The sequence below is a fragment of the Periplaneta americana genome, chromosome 4, assembly GCF_040183065.1.
Source record: "Periplaneta americana isolate PAMFEO1 chromosome 4, P.americana_PAMFEO1_priV1, whole genome shotgun sequence".
In the NCBI taxonomy this organism is placed as follows: Eukaryota; Metazoa; Arthropoda; class Insecta; order Blattodea; family Blattidae; genus Periplaneta; species Periplaneta americana.
The window spans coordinates 191,378,797-191,398,330 of NC_091120.1; positions in this window are offsets into that span (position 1 = coordinate 191,378,797).

The following is a 19,534-nucleotide window of genomic DNA, read 5'->3' on the forward strand; positions in this document are numbered from 1 at the left end:
AAAAGTTCAACATTTGTCAAGTCCTTACATCTAGCTTTCATTTGACATCACATAGAAAATCAGTGAGTTCAAATTGAAGAGCTAACCGCATTATTCGTACATCTGCTGAAAAAAGTTCGACGTACAGAGATGATGATGGTGATGATGATATTATTATTATTATTATTATTAGTGTTGTTATTATTATTATTATTATTATTATTATTATTATTATTATTATTATTATTATTATTATTATTATTAACACCTACCGGTAACTTTTAATGTTTCATGAGTCACATGTAGTACAATGCCGTTTTATGTTATACAACCGTTTTCCTCGTAATACTCTTGAACAAATCATACATTTAATATTCTCATTATATTGACAGCAAAAAAAGCGTCCTCCCATCCTATTTGAAACTTTCGTTTTTGTAGAGGTACACGGTTTCGAGACAGACATATGCCATTCGCAGGTCAGAGACAAATACATGTACAAATGGAACGGAGTTTGACTCCAGTGAGTGAGAGGGTGGGGGTTGGGGAAGGTTATTTTATTTTTTTAGTAAGTTATTTCACGACACTTTATCAACATCTTTGGTTATTTAGCATCTGAATGGGATGAAGGTGATAATGCCGGTGAAATGAGTCCGGGGTCCAACACCGAAAGTTACCCAGCATGGGGAAGGTTAGAAGCAAGAGAAATGCATAGCTCTCTCTGCGAGCCACAATGTACTCGCGAGTTGCATTGTCGCCATGGCTGTCATAGGCTGTCTGTCGTATGTAATCACTGCAGCTCAAGATTTGGTCACCGATGTTGTATGAGATCGTCGACCTTGAAAACATTAATTTTTATTTAGTGGTTACACGTTCAATAAATAATGATTTTGATTACTGTAATTGCAGTTGTGTAAGAATGCTTCTCTGTCGAGTGAGAAGTACAGCAGAGTGGAATAAATCTTCCTGCTCATCCAGCTGTCCCGCCTTGTCATTCACTCAATTAATTCTACTGTCATGGCGCTGGAGTGGATGCGCTAATTGGTCGGTGACTGCTTTAAACTCTATCTAGTTGCCCTCTGCGGATTTGTACCTGTGTGTTGTCCAGGGCTTGTTTATCATTCTAATTGAAAATAATGGATGAGATATTGATAGAATACGGTTGGTTTTGTGGACTGCGGTTTTAAACACTGGAACGTACATGAAATCCACCACAAGAATACAAAAAAGACTTTTAATTAAATTGTTTTGACTGGCCAGTATTGGTGGTTCGACTAATCGAATGGAACAAGAGGCTACAAAAGGTAGAATTGCCCCTCGTACGAGACTGCAGTAACTCTAAAAATTTTTACTGCGATTCTGTCTTCGTGTTTGGTCCTTTGGAAAGAAGAATTTTCAATTTATATCCACCCAGAACTACGTCTTTCTTCTCTACGAGAGAGGAGATAATTTGAGAATTGAGTGTCACATAGATGAGGAGCATCGTTTCAAGACATATTAAGTCCCCCATTGGACGAAATTAAATTTGTTACTTTCTATTTATTTATCTTTCATGTTGTGAAGTCTGATGGTTCCAAGTCGTCATATTTGTAAACTGTGAAACCAGTACTTAAAAATGGTTTTGTGTAGTGTTTTGAAAACTGCTCCGGTTTCCGAGTAATCCAGTTTTTCGTCGTTCGTGTAAAAAAATTGTAAGTTGCACATAATACGTTTTGAAACGACGTGCAACCCCTCTCTTTTCTCCTTGTATTTCCTTTGCTTCCTGTTCCCCATGTTATCCTTGTCATCCCATTATTCTCCTTGGATTTATTTTGTTTTCCTCATATTTATCCCTAACCTTGTTACTAATCCTCCCTGTTCCACCTTTTACTTTATATTTTCTGCTTCCTTAATGATCGAAACTTGTTCCTGAAGGAATTTTCTCTTTGCTTGAAGTTTCATTATACAGTGAGATGAAATGAAAAACTTAATTGGATTTCAAATCATTCGTCGTCAAGTGAGGTTGACCACTGGGATCCGGAATTAACAAAATATAAAAGATAAAGGGAAATGAAACGGGCAAAATGCTGATTCGATTTGTAAATTAAAACAAAAATATACGTGTTAACATATAGATGATAGTGTAAAATTTGAAGAGAGAGGCCTTCAGAATTTCCATTACAATCTTCTGAACCTCATAAAAGGGAATTTTAAAGGATTTAAGGATATTACATGTAAATTTTGGTAAACAACCCCTCGCTCCAAATAGTAAGGCTGCAACATCCCAGTTTTAAAGCGAAATGCCATATTTTTCACTGAGATATGGAAGACAAGGTACATACAGTATTTAGCTCGCTTGTCATCATTTATCTGCAGTGCTTGATTCGTGTCGCGTTGAAAGCAAATCGTAGGGTCTAAGACCATCGCTTTCTGGGTTCTTCTATTGATGGCAATTATATCGACTCTTCTATGAGAATCATCTTCAGACACGCAATGAATCTCCTCATGTACTTCCCATCCTCTGTTTCTCAGCAGGTTGGCAATTGCTGTACGGACACGATGGTGTTGTTACGCAGTAGCTCTCCCTTCTTACAGAACCCCAGTACGTGACCAAGTGTTTCAGTCTCGCTGCAGCCGGGATGGCTCTTCAAGATGCCATCCTGTCAGTCGCTGGCAGTCGGTCTATAAGTGAGAAAGTATAGTGAACGCCCTTCGGATGACGAAACGACTTGAGCAGCGATATTGCATCAAATTTTAACAAAAGTTTGGCGATACCCAAGTGGAAACCATTCACAAGATGCAAATACAGTGAAACTTGCCTTAACGGACACTTCCCAATAGCGGACTCCTCTCATTAGCGGACATTTTAAAATACCCCTGCAAAATAACATTGGCCCTTATGATGAAATTCTTCCAAATAGCGGACATTCTCAATAACGGACGCGGACACTGAAATATATCTCCCAACAACAATTAAGACTCCCAAATAACGGACAGCGTGAAAGAAAAAAAAATAGAAAAACGACGGTTGTAAATTAAACGGAATTCTTTGCAATAATCATTATCGTGCATTTGAACGTTCTTGTACTTTATTAAAGGTAAGCAGCACAGTTGTTAGTTGTGATACTGTACATGAGCATTCCGTACTTTCTTAGTTTTGTCAAGTTGAGTGTTCGGAAGTACAGTCACATTAAAAATGTCACAAAAACGTAAACGTTTGTCACTAAAAGAGAAAGTGGATATTGTAAAGCATAGTGAGAAGGAGAAATTAAGTGTTCGTGAGCTGGCCACAAAGTTTAATGTGGGAAAGACTCAGGTTAGTAATGTTTATTTGATTTACAAAACATTTACTGGTACGATTTCTCTTGGATGAATACTGTAAACAACCTCACTGTCTACTGTACTGTACTGTAAAATATAGTGTTGAATATGTATGAGAAATTTTAATGTACTGTATACATACTAACGATTTTCTAAATAGCGGACACTTCTCAATAACGGACATTTAATTTTTCACCGACGGTGTCCGCTATTGGGAAGTTTCACTGTAGTGTAATAAATTAAAAAAAAAAAAAAATATGAGATTGCAACTTAACTTCGTACTTTTCCGGGAAAGTAAAAGATCTCCGGAAATATTTAATTTAGGCCTAGGCGATTTGGGCTGAAAAACAAAATAGGTACTAATAGGTAAAATAGGTATTTTTGGGAACAGTAAAACTCTGCCAGATGTTATAACTTTTCATGAAACCTGACCTACATCATTGGTTTTTTATTTATTCCTTCAGGGAAAATAGGCATAAAACCTAAAATTCGAGATCTAATAATAAATAATTGATTTGTTGTATGACTCATAAAATGTATGAGACAGTATATGTAAACTTGACCGATTTTTTTTTTGTAATCATCCATTCGAGGCAAACTGGGAATTCCGATGAAAAAGTTTTTTTTAGAAATATTTGCTTATTATTAGTGTAACACATAGATGAGGCTCTAAATTTAAATATTGTAATGTTTTATTTTCCAAAGGAAAGTTTTATGCGCATTGAATCTAAGTAACTTAGTCTTGGCTTGGTAATAGAACAGTCTAGTTCATAGAGTCACTGTTGTCACAATCTGATATCATACAGTCACGAAGCTTGAGGTGATTTTTCGCATTTCTCGCGATACAGCGCTCCAAGCTGTTAGCAACTGAGAGTACTAGAAACAATAGCTAGCAAACTAAAGTTCAACTGTCATTAGATGCTTTCCTGTAGCACGGAGTAACGGTCGTAATAAGGCACAACTGATACATGGTCCCGCGCCCACAGGCATCTAACCTAATTGTAGCTTATAAAATTTGTATTACGTGAATGAAATTAAATAATTAATAGAAAGTCAGATTTGAGAAAAATGAGAGAGATCCCGGGTTCGATTCCCGGTGCCGGGGCGAATTTTTCTCAAATTAATAGATTTTTACAGTATGGCTACTTATAATCAATGTTTATTCAATGAGAACGGCGAGACCTCAAATATGAATATTTATGTATATGCAGTGTTACCTTTAACAAGCAATTGTACTTTTTTAAAACAATACTTTTTTTTTTAAGAAATAGGATTTTCACTAAGAAAATTAAGAAAAAAAAATTTAATTTTTATAAAAGTGTTTATGAGACAATATTGAAATTTACAATGTGTGATTATGATATTTATTGCATATTCAGTAATAACTTCAACTCATTTATTACTTACGGCTTTTAGAAAACCCGGAGGTTCATTGCCGTCCTCACATAAGCCCATCATCGGTCCCTATCCTGAGCAAGATTCATCTACTCTCTATCATCGTATCCCACCTCCCTCAAATCCGTTTTGATATTATACTCCCATCTACGTCTCGGCCTCCCCAAAGGTCTTTTTCCCTCCGGCCTCCCAACTAAGACTTTATATGCATTTATGGATTCACCCATACATTCTACATGCCCTTCTCACCTCAAACGTCTGAATTTAATGTTTTTAATTATGTTAGGTGAAGAATACAATGCGTGCAGTTCTGCGTTGTGTAATTGAGGCAGGGAAATAAAAAACTTCCTAATTCCTATGAACCAAATATTACAGGAGAGAGAAAAAATTTATTATTTCTCTTACTAAAATATTGTACATTTACCTATCAATATTGTGCAAAATTACATACTTTATCAATTAAATACTTCAAAACCTAAATTTTTACATTATCTTACGCTAGAATTTGAAATAAACACTGCTGGAGTTGGTGGTTTTCTGACTTCCACAGTGTATGAATTAAGAAAAGTGAATAAATATGAGCCATGTGAAGAAAAAAAAGATAAGTATATCATAATTACCTTGCGGAACATTGGAGAATATACGAGAAAATGGAAGGTTATTATTAAGATAAACATTGCTATTTTCTTTAATTTCAAATATATGAAACAGAAAATCACAAATTACCATAAAGTACGTCAAAATACACAAATAAAACCACAAGCAATATTGAAATGTTAACACAGTCTCATTCATGTTACAGATTCTGTTTTTTCTCTCACTCTCATGTTATTCCTGTGCATCTAGTTTCTACATTATTACTGTCCGCAAACGGAGTTTGGTAATTCATCCTACTTTCCTCAGAAATAAACTGCATTAAATTTTGCAAGTCCTTTTGCTTTCTTCTTTCATTGGCAATGCAGAATTGTACTTTAATTGACTTTGAAATAATGCATCTGTATTGGGTTTCTGGAAGTTAATCGACTCGATATTGTGCCTTTAATAGTCTTACTTAGATGGATTTGATAGATTTTTGTGACATTCTGAATACCGTATCGTATCACTTTACTCAAGTGGTTGAGCGATAGTGTTGCCACCTGTCGGGTTAATTAAGCTTGGAATGCAAAAACTCTCTTATTCCAGGAGTAAGTGGAGTTCTGACTTCCACGAGTTTTAAAACAGCCCCCAGAATGCAGATGAATGTCGATATTAGTGTAATCTTGCCTTCCACGCATGCGGGACAAACCAAAAAGCACTATCCAGCCCATAACTCAATTTTGTTAAAAATTGGAGTTAGTGAGGTTTTGATCTCCCTCCCTCAATTAGTAATCTTACAGTTCAAGTGAATACTTTAACTTAGAAATGTCACAGTTGTATTGTATTGTATTTATTAACATTCCATGGTATTCATACATGCTTACAGCTAGAATATGGAACAAGTCAAGAAACTTAATATTATCATAAAATCTTAATTTATAGTCACAGTCCAGATGAAATATATACAGACGAGAGTTACAATATAGTCTACTAGTACAACACAAAGTTTTAGTATCAATTTCATGAAGTGTTATTGAATGTCATGAATTCAACTACAGAATAGAAGGCGTGAGAAATTAGGTACTTCTTTAATTTGGCCCTAAATAATTTTATGTTTTGAGTTTCATTTTTTATATCGATAGGGAGGCTATTAAAAATTTTTACTGCCATATAACGCACTCCTTTTTGATAGCACGATAGACTTGCCGATGGAGTATGAAAGTAATTTTTGACGTGTATTTATGCTATGAACTGTTGAATTAGTTACAAAGTTTTCACGATTACATACGAGGAAGATTATTAATGAAAAGATATACTGACAAGCCATGGGCATTATTTGTAGGTTTTTTGAAAATAGTCCTACACGATTCCCTAGATTTGGCATCTACTATTATTCTAATTACTCTTTTTTGTAATAGAAATATATTGTTACTATCTGTGGAATTTCCCCAGAATATTATTCCAAAACTCAATACCGAGTGGAAGTATACAAAGTATATTGTTTTTAAGGTATTGATATTTATTATCTTTTGCATAGATCTAATAGCAAAACAAGCTGAATTTAGTTTGGGTGTAATTTCTTTAATATAATTTTTCCAATTTAACATATTATCGATTTTTAAGCCAAGAAATTTGGTTGTTGTTGTTTCTAACAGGGATCTATTATTAATTATTGCGCTAGAAATTTGCGACGTTGAATTTGGACAAGATTTAAATTGAATTATGTTAGTTTTGTTACAATTTAATACTAATTTATTGACTGAGAATCAGTCAAATATTTTGAAGAGAATTTCCTCTCTTGAAGATTGAAATGTGTTGGAGTTATTGGCTGTAATTACTATACTTGTGTCATCTGCAAATAATATGGGATGACCTACATCTTTTATTAGGGGGGCAAGATCATTTATAAACACTAGAAAAAGTAGGGGACCTAATATTGATCCTTGAGGAATTCCATTATTAATAGTTCCCCCTGTCGATGCAGATTTCATAGTTGTATTGATTTCAACTTTCTTTTTCCTATCTATGAGATATAAGTGAAACCATTGGTGTGCAACACCTTTAATTCCATAATAATCTAATTTATCTAACAGCAGTTGTTTTGAAACTGGAAACTGGAAAAATGGACATTAACTCATCTATAACATCCGTGACAAAATGTGTGTTAACATCCGTGACATGGCAGAAACAGCTATAAAATATTTACCGATTATGTTTTTGTGAACTAATTGGATGTCATAAGATTTTCATAGCTTTCACATGGACACTATGAGAATGAATCTCTTTTTTCTTGAGGCAGAGACCTGAGTTTAACACTTTTTGTTAATAAGGTGTGAAGTGAGTTCACAAATCTTGTAACATCCGTGACGGAACTTTTTCTTAATTTTCTGCAGTAATAATAAATCTTGTTCTTTTCAATATAATGAGTTTGAAAATAGTAAAAATGTAACATCTGTGATAATTGGAATGCCTGTAGTGTTTGTTAGCCGGTCAAATGGCAGTAATGCAACAAGGTAGCTATCATCTGAATGTAACTACTTGATGTAGCAGACAGACAGACATTTGCAGTCTCACATTTTATTGCTGTAATTAAAGTCTGCCCCATAACGTGCATTATGTATCAACTCGGTTTCATTACCTGCTCAGCGGAATCATTTGAAGACGTTAAAAAAAATGTTTTCATCAAGGAAGAAGAATAATTGCACAAAGAGGACTCTTAACATCGTCATAAGCATAAAGTACAGCTTAATATTGAAAATGACTTCACTTATTTAATAAAGAAATTAGGCAAAAAAGTGAAACTTTCACGACTTTTCGACACTTAATGTCCGTACGTAGCCGGAAAACTTCTCATAAATCTATACCTCATAATAAAGAGCAACCTTCTACCCCTCACAACTACCCCCAAACCCCCTTCCTCATCGTCAGCGTTTTATTACTAGCATACTCTAGGGAATTTATATATAATCATAATTCAACTGTTTTTACACAAGAGTGTACAGCAGAGAATGGGTTTCATTTTGCCTTTTTAACGACCGCTCGTATTTTTTGAAGGGATGTTTTTTTTTGGGGGTATAGGGTTGGGGAGAATGTATGCTCACGTTACAGTTTCTGTTGTTTTTTTTTTTTTGTGAGTGGCTATTTTCTGAGGATGTCATCAGTGTAGCGAACATTTCTACGGTGCTTGCTAATACTGCAATACAGTTAGGCTAGGGTGACATCGTTTTATTGTGGGCTTTATAGGGGACCTGCACTGTGTGTGTATATTTTACAGTTGTATGTTGTTACAAAAGTTTTAATAACTTGTGAGATTTTTATCATTGCAACATTTGAGGGGATTCTCCACTACCTCACCCAATTATACGTCACGCGCATGAAAGATGAGCATCGCAATTCACCTTCTTCCTCCTGATTTTTATTTTAAATCTGCTTGTTGGATTATCTGAACACAAAGGTTATTAATTTCTCTGCAAGGTTTATAGCCCTTTATTAATGTTGTATGGGGGCTAAATCCGAGACATAAAAATTGGCTTCGAATATAGCACGCAATGCGAAACAAACGATATACAAAATGGCTTCCCTCCCTACCATCAACAATATTCATGCAGGACTAGGTGGTTACGATTAGTGTTCAGTTACACTTACGTCACATTCGGCCATCGATGGCTTCTGGCCACGTTTTGCCCAAAGCATTTTACCCTCTAACCAGTCGTCTTACGTTGGCCGGTACTTCACGTATGCTGTGCAATCGTTTGTACAGAAGATCACTGTTGATGTTTTCCGGCCTGGGGATATTTGCTCACTTCTTACATGTATTGTATTTTTTTCAGTTTGTTATTTTACGACGCTTTATCAACTGCTATGGTTATCTAGCTTCTGAAAGAGATGAAGGTGATAATGCCAGCGAAATGAGTCCAGGGTCCAGGGCTAAAAATTACTTAGCATTTGCTGTTAATGAGTTGAGGGAAAACCCCGGAAAAAAAAACTAAAAAATAATTGCTCACCTCTAACATTTACGGTTTTTTTAATTGGTTACTGTAATAATAATAATAATAATAATAATAATAATAATAATAATAATAATAATAATAGTTTTATTTTCCCTGGCAGAGTTAAGGCCATCAGACCTTCTCTTCCTCTCAACCAGGAACAAATCACATACAGAAAAATAGATACCGGTATACAAATATTAACTAAAAAGAAAAATAATAATAATAATAATAAAAATAAAAAATAAATAGAGATTGAATACATATACACAATAATAATAATAATAATAATAATAAAACATAATAATAAAACATAATAATAATAAAAAATATATATAATAAAAAAGAGACTGAATACATAATCACAACCAGGAAAATACATTCTAGTATACAAGTATTAACTTAAAAAAAATTAATACATAAGAATATAATCTCACAACTAAAGGAATAGCACAATTAGTATGATCAGCACAGCACGGGTTATATCGAGACAATGACAATTACCTAGATATTAGTGTTAATGGAAAAATAAAGTAATGACTGTATATAATAATAGTAATAATAATAATAATAATAATTATTATTATTATTATTATTATTATTATTATATTAGAATTTATAAAGCAGTTATATTACCGGTTGTTCTGTATGGCTGTGAAACTTGGACTCTCACTTTGAGAGAGGAACAGAGATTGAGGGTTTTTGAGAATAAGGTTCTTAGGAAAATATTTGGGACTAAGAGGGATGAAGTTACAGGAGAATGGAGAAAGTTACACAACGCAGAACTGCACGCATTGTATTCTTCACCTGACATAATTAGGAATATTAAATCCAGACGTTCGAGATGGGCAGGGCATGTAGCACGTATGGGCGAATCCAGAAATGCATATAGAGTGTTAGTTGGGAGGCCAGAGGGAAAAAGACCTTTGGGGAGGCCGAGACGTAGATGGGAAGATAATATTAAAATGGATTTGAGATATGATGATAAGACTGGATTAATCTTGCTCAGGATAGGGACCAATGGCAGGCTTATGTGAGGGCGGCAATGAACCTCCGGGTTCCTTAAAAGCTAGTAAGTAAGTAATAATTATACCTAAAAAAAAACTAATTCTGTGCATTTAAAATATTTATAAACAATCTAATTTTAAACAACTGAGGACTAAGACTACTCCTGATTTCCAGCGGTGCTTTATCATCTATTATGGTTATCTAGCATCTGAATGAGATGAAGGTGATAATGCCAGCGAAATGAGTCCAGGATCCAGCGCTAAAAATTACCTAGCATTTGCTGTTAATGAGCTGAGGGAAAACTCCGGAAAAAACTAAAATAATTTGCTCACCTCTAACATGTATGGTTTTTTAATTGGTTACTGTACGACGCTTTATCAACTGCTATAGTTATCTAGCGTCTGAATGAGATGAAGGTGATATTTTGAGCGAAATGGGTCCAGGGTTCAGTGCCGAAATTGCTGTTAGTGAGTTGAGGGAAAACCCCGGGATTAAACGTAAAAAAAATCATTAAGTACGAGAAAAATTCGTACCGGCACCGGGAATCGAACCCAGGACCTCTCAGCTCATTCATATTCGATACATACATATATGATGTTAACAGTTTAAAGAAACTGTTGTTGAATATGGTCATAAAGTCATGTAATATGCGCTCCTGTACATATATGACGTGTATCGTCTCAAGTGCAGGCAGTCAGGCCGTGACACGATACTACGAGAGGAGTTCGGCCGGCGTCGTGAATCGGGTCCCGGCATAGCTCAGTTGGTTAGAGAGCACTCAGCGCGCACAGCTGAGAGGTCCTGGGTTCGATTCCCGGTGCCGGTACGAATTTTTCTCGTACTTAATGGTATAAAAACAAACTGACTAGTCATACTAGTCGAGCAAAATATAATGAGGTGGGCGAGACCTCATTCATATTCGATACATACATTAAAAAAAATCGCTCACTTCTAACATGTATTGTTTGCTTAATTGGTTACTGTAAGACGCTTCATCAACTGTTATGGTTATCTTGCGTCTGAATGAGATGAAGGTGATAATGCCAGCGAAATGAGTCCAAGTCGAGCACCGAAAGTTATCCAGAATTTGCTCTAAATTGGTTGAGGGAAAACCCGGAAGAATGCTTCAATCAAATAACTTAAACATGGGCCCTCTTGTAAATTGACTCTTAGAAACTGAATATGATCAAAATCCACCCAGTAGGTAGGATAATCGCTAAATACAGACAAGCGGCGTCCCAGAAACCACTTTTTCGTTGTACTATATTGTATTTAATTACATTTCATGGTATTCGTACATTGCTTCACATCTAGAATATGAAACATGTCAAAAAATCTTAATAGTAGTCACAGACTATTGAAATATATACAGAAGAGTTTTAGAATACAGTCTACTAGTACAAAACAAAGGGTTAGTATGGATACTTAATACAAGACAGAAATATTCATGAAGCGTTGTTGAATGTTATAAATTCACCTACAGAATAGAAGGCTGGGAAATTAGATACATCTTTAATTTGGCCCTAAATAATCTTATGTTTTGAGTTTGATTTTTTATATCCATAGGGATGCTGTTAAAAATTTTTACTGCCATAAACGCACTCCTTTTTGATAGCACGATAGACTTATCGATGGAGTATGAAAGTAATTTTTGACGAGTATTTATTCTATGAACTGTTTAATTAGTTACAAAGTTTTCACGATTAGATACGAGGAAGATTATTAATGAAAAAATATACTGACAAACCATGACATTATTTGTATTTTTTTAATGGTTCTACACGATTCCCTAGATTTTATCACTTACTATTATTCTAATTACTATTTTTGTAGTTGGAATATAATGTTACTATCTGTAGAATTTCCCCAGAATATTATTCCAAAACTCATTACCGAGTGGAACTATGCAAAGTATATTGTTTTTGAGGTATTGATATTTACTACCTCTGGCATGGATCTAATAGCAAAACTTGCTGAATTTAGTTTGGGAGTAATTTTTCTAATGTGATTTTTCCAATTTAACACATCGATTTGTAAGATAAGAAATTTGGTTGTTCTTTCTATTAGGGACCTCTTGTTAATTATTGGGCTTGAAATTTTCGAGGTTGAATTTTGGCAGGATTTAAATTGAATTATGTTAGTTTTGTTATAATTTAATACTAATTTATTCGCTGAGAACCAATCACATATCTTGAGGAGAATTGTCTCTGTTGAAGATTGGAATGTGTTGGAGTTATTGGCTGTGATTACTACACTTGTGTCATCTGCAAGTAATATGGGATGACCTCTATCGGCGATACTGCAAACTGTATTCGCGTCAAAATATCTGAAGTATTTTATGTAATAGTACATTATGCAACGAGCCTATAGTGATAATAATTAAGAAGCGAGTATGGATGTTTATGAAACGAGCGCAAGCGAGTTCCATAATTTTCATACGAGCTTCTTAATTACCATTATAGGCGAGTTTCATACGACTTTTATGCTCGACCATATTTCTAACTTGAAATTATTCAGATGTATACATTTTATTTGTATCCGACAAGATCGGAAGTGACCTTGTTCTAGGTCGAGAATTGTGAGATGTGCGCAGACGCGAAAGTATTGATTTTTTCCGAGGAACAATAATGTCATTGACCTTGATGTAATCCCGTTAAACTTGGTATAACCTTGATTATTGAATTCGACATTGAAAAACGAGGTGACAAATTGAATTTATTTGAATATTATTTACAATTAACGCTAATTATTATAGTAACAGAACATAACCTTCTGCGATAGTATTGGATTTCCAGCCTCCGTGACTTTTCGCTAATTCTCTTTCGATTGCATATCCGAGAATAATCGATACTTGCGGTTTTATAACGGTACAAAGCTGACTTGTCATTGGCTGAACACCTGTAAGCTGAGTTGTCATTGGCTGAAAACACCTGTACTTTAATGAGTAGGTGTACTTTAATGACATGCATTAAAGGACTGCTACCAGGTGTATAATTACTACATTTCGGCATGGTCGAGCATAAAGATTATTATTGTTTCGAATCTATTGAATTCTCTGTTATGGTTATTATTTGTTAATGGCGGAGAAAAATCCTCTCCGGCGTCGGGGCTCGAACCCATTAACAAATAATCTCTGAAGTAGTTTTGTTGCATATGCGCAGTTGATCTGTTACATTTCGTATATTGCGGAAGTTAAAAATATGTAACAGTATTATTTGATTGATAAATATGTACATATTTAATATCTTAATAACTTAGGCCTACCTTTGTCCATACTCATTTGTTGACATGAAAGGCTTGACATAATGAGGCCGCAGTTCCATTTATTTTGATAATGTATTGTATTTGAAATTACCTATGGTTATAATATTGTCCAGCTCTTTTACTAAACCAACTGGTGTGATATTTATTGCGCTCTCTTTGATGAAATGTTATTTTTGTGACTCTTAGATTTATTGTAAACGAGTTAATTAACGTTTTTGTGGAATTTGAATATATAATTTGTTTTAGCTAATGGAGCATTGGAAATATGTATTGTTAACAGTACAAAGTACAAAGTGACTGAAAAATTTTGCCTTTCATGGCCTTTGTTCGTTGGATATGATTCGATGAATTGTATAACTGAATTCTCGAGATCTGAAAATGCCCCAAATATATCATCCATCGAAGAATATCCTCAGTCGTACATACTTTGGAAGTTTTTGGAATCATAGAAAATACATCCAAAGAAAATGGAACTTTAGAAAGAATTCAGTGCAGGCAATTTTGGTAGGAGGATTGAGTTCTGAGGAACCTCAATTATTCTTCCTTCCCACTATGCTGTTAGACCAGGGATGTCGAACACTGTGGTATTATGTTGCATATATAAAGATTTTTATGGCATATTTTCATGCATATTTTGTAATTTGATAGAACATCAACTTCTGGGCCCTAATTATTATGATTATGATGATTATGACGATGGTTAAGAGGGAAGTTTTATATAATATTCTTATTGAATTTGGTATTCCCAAGAAGCTAGTTCGATTAATTAAAATGTGTCTTAGTCAAACTTACAGCAGAGTCCGTATAGGCCAGTTTCTATCTGATGATTTTCCAATTCACTGCGGGTTAAAGCAGAGAGATGCATTATCACCTTTACTTTTTAATTTCGCTCTAGAATATGCCATTAGGAAAGTTCAGGATAACAGGCAGGGTTTGGAATTGAACGGGTTACATCAGCTGCTTGTCTATGCGGATGACGTGAGTATGTTAGGAGAAAATCCACAAACGATTAGGGAAAACGCGGAAATTCTACTTGTAGCATGGTTTGGAAGTAAATTCCGAAAAGACTAAGTATATGATCATGTCTCGTGACGAGAATATTGTACGAAATGGAACTATAAAAACTGGAGATTTATCCTTCGAAGAGGTGGAAAAATTCATATATCTTGGAGCAACAATAACAAATATAAAACACTCGGGAAGAAATTAAACACAGGATAAATATGGGAAATACGTGTTATTATTCGGATGAGAAGCTTTTGTCATCTAGTCTGCTGTCAAAAAATCTGAAAGTTGGAATTTATAAAACAGTTATATTACCGGTTGTTCTTTATGGCTGTGAAACTTGGACTGTTACTTTGAGAGAGGAACAGGGATTAAGAGTGTTTGAGAATAAGGTTCTTAGGAAAATATTTGGAGCTAAGAGGGATGAGGTTACAGGAGAATGGAGAAAGTTACACAACGCAGAGCTGCACGCATTGTATTCTTCACCTGACATAATTAGGAACATTAAATCCAGACGTTTGAGATGGGCAGGGCATGTAGCACGTATGGGTGAATCCAGAAATGCATATAGAGTGTTAGTTGGGAGGCGTGAGAGAAAAAGACCTTTGGGGAGGCCGAGATGTAGATTGGAAGATAATATTAAAATGGATTTGAGGGATGTGGGATATGATGGTAGGGACTGGATTAATCTTGCTCAGGATAGGGACCAATGGCGGGCTTATTTGAGGGAGGCAATGAACCTCAGAGTTCCTTAAAAGCCAGTAAGTAAGTGTTATGACGATGGTGATGATATTTGCGATTGCAATAATTGTAGTTGATTCTGTTTTGTGGAAGGGAAACCTTTTCGTCAGTCATTTGTCTGATGACGTGTGAATGCCAGTCCGTCTCGCCGCCCTGTGGCAGTTGTTTGTTATCCGCTGAAGCTGACTAACACAGACTTGGCGGTCTTATTTGCATGGGATTATTTGTGTACCCCTTTTCGCGATGATGTCCTGCTCCACTCTGTTCCCACGCCGCAGAATTTATAGCGTGAGAACAGCCGGCTTTGTTTTCGACAAGTAATTGAGTTTACTCGTTGCCAAGCAATAGACAGGCCTTCGGATTATTGAATGCTTTTTTTATCTCGTCAAGATAGAGATTTGTAATTCTAGAATTAAATCGCGTATTGTATTGGGATGCCGTTGACTATAAAGTTTGTTTGTATCTGCAACTTTTGATATAAAATACGTCTTTCTCCTTACATAGAGAATAGGGATTATAAAGAATGGACACTTCTCGTCGGTACCTTCGATGTAGCCGGACTGATTTCAATGACCTACAAGCCAGCTACAGCGTGAGATTCTGCTTTCTCCGTAGAGTTGGCGCTGACATCACACCAGCTAGCAGTCGACACAGCGGAAATATAACACATATAATTAATATATCTAGGTACATTATGTACTCAAATAAAATAAATTGGATCCATAAAATAATAAATCCGTCATTAACTGTAATGTCTAGACTCTAGAGTTCCTTTATAATGAGACTTGAGACGTTGACTCCAACAACAATTAAAATATGTAATAATTTGATAGCACTGAAAATGGAAAAACAAAACTCTTATGAGAAGTAAAACCATATACGTATATTATGTCATATACAAATATTAAACGAATTTGATACATAATTTTATAATGTATTATATTATTTTATAATATAATTTATTATATCTGAAATAAAGAAAATAGTATTACAAGTAGTTCGTCACTGAGAAATAAGGAAAAGCTGTTAACTTGAATTTATTTGAAGCAAAGCGTTACTGGATTATGCAATAAAGTTGGTGATATTTGGATCCTGTGTCTCAACTCTATACTCAATTATTATCTTAACGTATGTTCGATTACACTGACCTCTAGCGCTTGAAAGTAAATGCTGGCGCCCAGAGAAACAAAACACAGAAAAATTCGCTCAGTGTCCATTCTTTATAATCCCTATTCGCTGGGCTCCCATTCTGGGATAACGTGCTGGAAGGCCTACAACTTACCGGCATTGTAACCGGTCGTGGCGGACGTGTTTAACGGGGAAGTCCGAGCGCTCTCTCGCATAGGAGAAAAACGAATCGGCGGTGAATGCCTGTGATATATGCCTATAGTCCTGTACAAATAATGCACCGGTAAGAGGTAATATGAAAACGTTATGTTCTTATGTTTCATTAAAGCATATATTTATTTGTAGTTGATTAATTCATAGTTTTCTGGCAAGGGCGGGTCTTTCACTGCAAACCCAGCATTTTCCAGTCTCTTCTATTTTCTGCCTTCGTCTTAGTCTCCGCATAAGAACCATGTATCATTAGTGTTCTCTGTCGCCTTGTAAGATCTTCTTCTGCCCAGAAATTCTCTTCCGTTCACAATTGAATCGGGGATTGTAGAAACAGCACATGTCATCAAAACTAAATTTTTAAGTAGACACAAAAAACGGTATTACTTTTGGTAGACCACATCATTGGTTATAGTACTGGCTTCTTCAGACAGAAACCCAATAGGTGTGTCGTTTTATACCAAATTTATTGGAATCTAATGAATTGTTTGTGAAATAAATCAATATATAATATTACCTTGACATGTGTTGTGTCTGCAAGGAATCAAAATTTCAGTTCAACTAAAGTTTATTTATATATTATTTTAATGTACCGAAGTACATATGATATTTTCATGCAGATATTCTGCGTCATCATACGATGATATGCGTAAATCACTTCGTGATTTAAGACGGCGCCTATTCCGTCGGATCCCGGCCAACTAGTCACTCATAACGAGTAGGCCTACACCTCAGCATATGTGTGGACTTCGGTCCTACGCTCATAGACATCTATGAGGTAGTGCAGAGGGCGGCCACTAGAGGGAACCCAAGAGTTGGAGCTTAATCTGAGACGATTCTGTCCGACGCCGGGGTGGTATCCCGTGTGGCTTAGTGGATAAAGCATCAGCACGTAGAGCTGAAAACCCGGGTTCAAATCCCGGCGCCGGAGAGAGTTTTTCTCCGTTCCATTACTCTTACATCGTATAAAGTTTATTTGTCAAATTAGGGGTATAATATAGGTATAGGCCTACTGTGTACTTAATACATAAGTTCAGCATAGGCCACTGAAGAATATTATTGTAAAATTCTTGATGTTCGTGTGATATGTAACGCATTAGTTCGCGTATATCGTCAAGCTTCTCTCTTTGAAGTGACACGATATTATCTGGATATGCGAATGAAGAAGGTAAATATGGTATTCTCCTTTGTACTTACAAGCAAACATTCTCATGGGGCTGATAAAAAAATAATCTTTTTTCTTCCATCGTTTTAATAATGTCAAAAGAAGTGCTTACACAAATTTTGGCCACTCGAGCGCAATTACGAAGGCCGTAAAAAATAAGTTACCCTGTTAAATAAGTTAAGTTTACAGAAAGAGAACAGAATTTCATGGAAAGTTTTATTGGAACATATAGTTATTGTTGAGTTATTTTTGACTTTTAAGGAACCCGCAGGTTCATTGCTGCCCTCACATAAGCCTGCCATCGGTCCCTATCCAGTGCAAGATTAATCCAGTCTTTCATCATATCCCACCTCCCTCAAATCCATTTTAATATTATCCTCCCATCTACGTCTCGGCCTCCCCAAAGTTCTTTTTCCCTCCGGTCTCCAACTAATATTCTATATGTATTTCTGGATTCGCCCATACGTGCTACATGCCCTGCCCATCTCAAACGTCTGGATTTAATGTTCCTAATTATGTCAAGTGAAGAATACAATGCGTGCAGTTCTGCGTTGTGTAACTTTCTCCTGTCTCCTCTAACTTCATCCCTTTTAGCCCCAAATATTTTCCTAAGAACCTTATTCTCAAATAGCTTTAATCTCTGTTCCTCTCTCAAAGTAAGAGTCCAAGTTTCACAACCATACAGAACAATCGGTAATGTAACAGTTTCATAAATTCTAACTTTCAGATTTTTTGACAGCAGATTAGATGACAAAAGGTTCTCAACCGAATAATAACAGGCATTTCCCATATTTTTTTCTGCGTTTAATTTCCTCTCTAGTGTCATTTATATTTGTTACTGTTGCTCCAACATATTTGAATTTTTTCACCTCTTCGGAGGATAAATCTCCAATTTTTATGTTTCTATTTCGTACAATATTCTGGTCACGAGACATAATCATATACTTTATCTTTTCGAGATTTACTCCCAAACCTGTCTCTTTACTTACTTCAAGTAAAATTTCCGTGTTTTCCCCAATCGTTTGTGGATTTTCTCCTAACATATTCACGTCATCCGCTTAGACAAGCAGCTGATGTAACCCGTTCAATTCCAAACCCTCTGTGTTATCCTGAAATTTCCTAATAGCATATTCTAGAGCAAAGTTAAAAAGTAAAGGTGATAGCGCACCTCCTTGCTTTAGCCCGCAGTGAATTGGAAAAGCATCAGATAGACAGTGTTCTATACGGACTCTACTGTAAGTTTCACTAAGACACATTTTAATTAATCGAAGTAGTTTCTTGGGAATACCAAATTCAATAAGAGTATTATGTAGAACATCTCTCTTAACCAAGTCATTTCAGGCACTATAAAATCCCGAAATATGCATGCATTCATGCACTATCAAACTTTCTGGATGTCAGAATAACTAATAATTGACAAAAACTAAGTAATACACCAACTCACTAGCGAACTCTAAACCAAACTGAATGGCTTCTTCTCGGTGTCTATGACGCCTTGACTCTCACAGTGAGGACCCACGCTCTGACAATCCCAAATGCTAGTAACCGCTATGTATTAATCAGCTTTTCATTTGGTAAAAAAAAAACCGCAAGTAGGAAAAGATTACGTGACATACGCACCATTCCAAGTGTAACACAAGCGAGTTCTACAAACAAATGGCATGCAGTCCGAGTGAAATTTATCTCATATCAGTGACGTAATATTCCATGCCCTGCCATACCTTATTATTAGGGCCCTGACATCGGTATATTTGTATTAGTCTGAGGTGAACATACGACG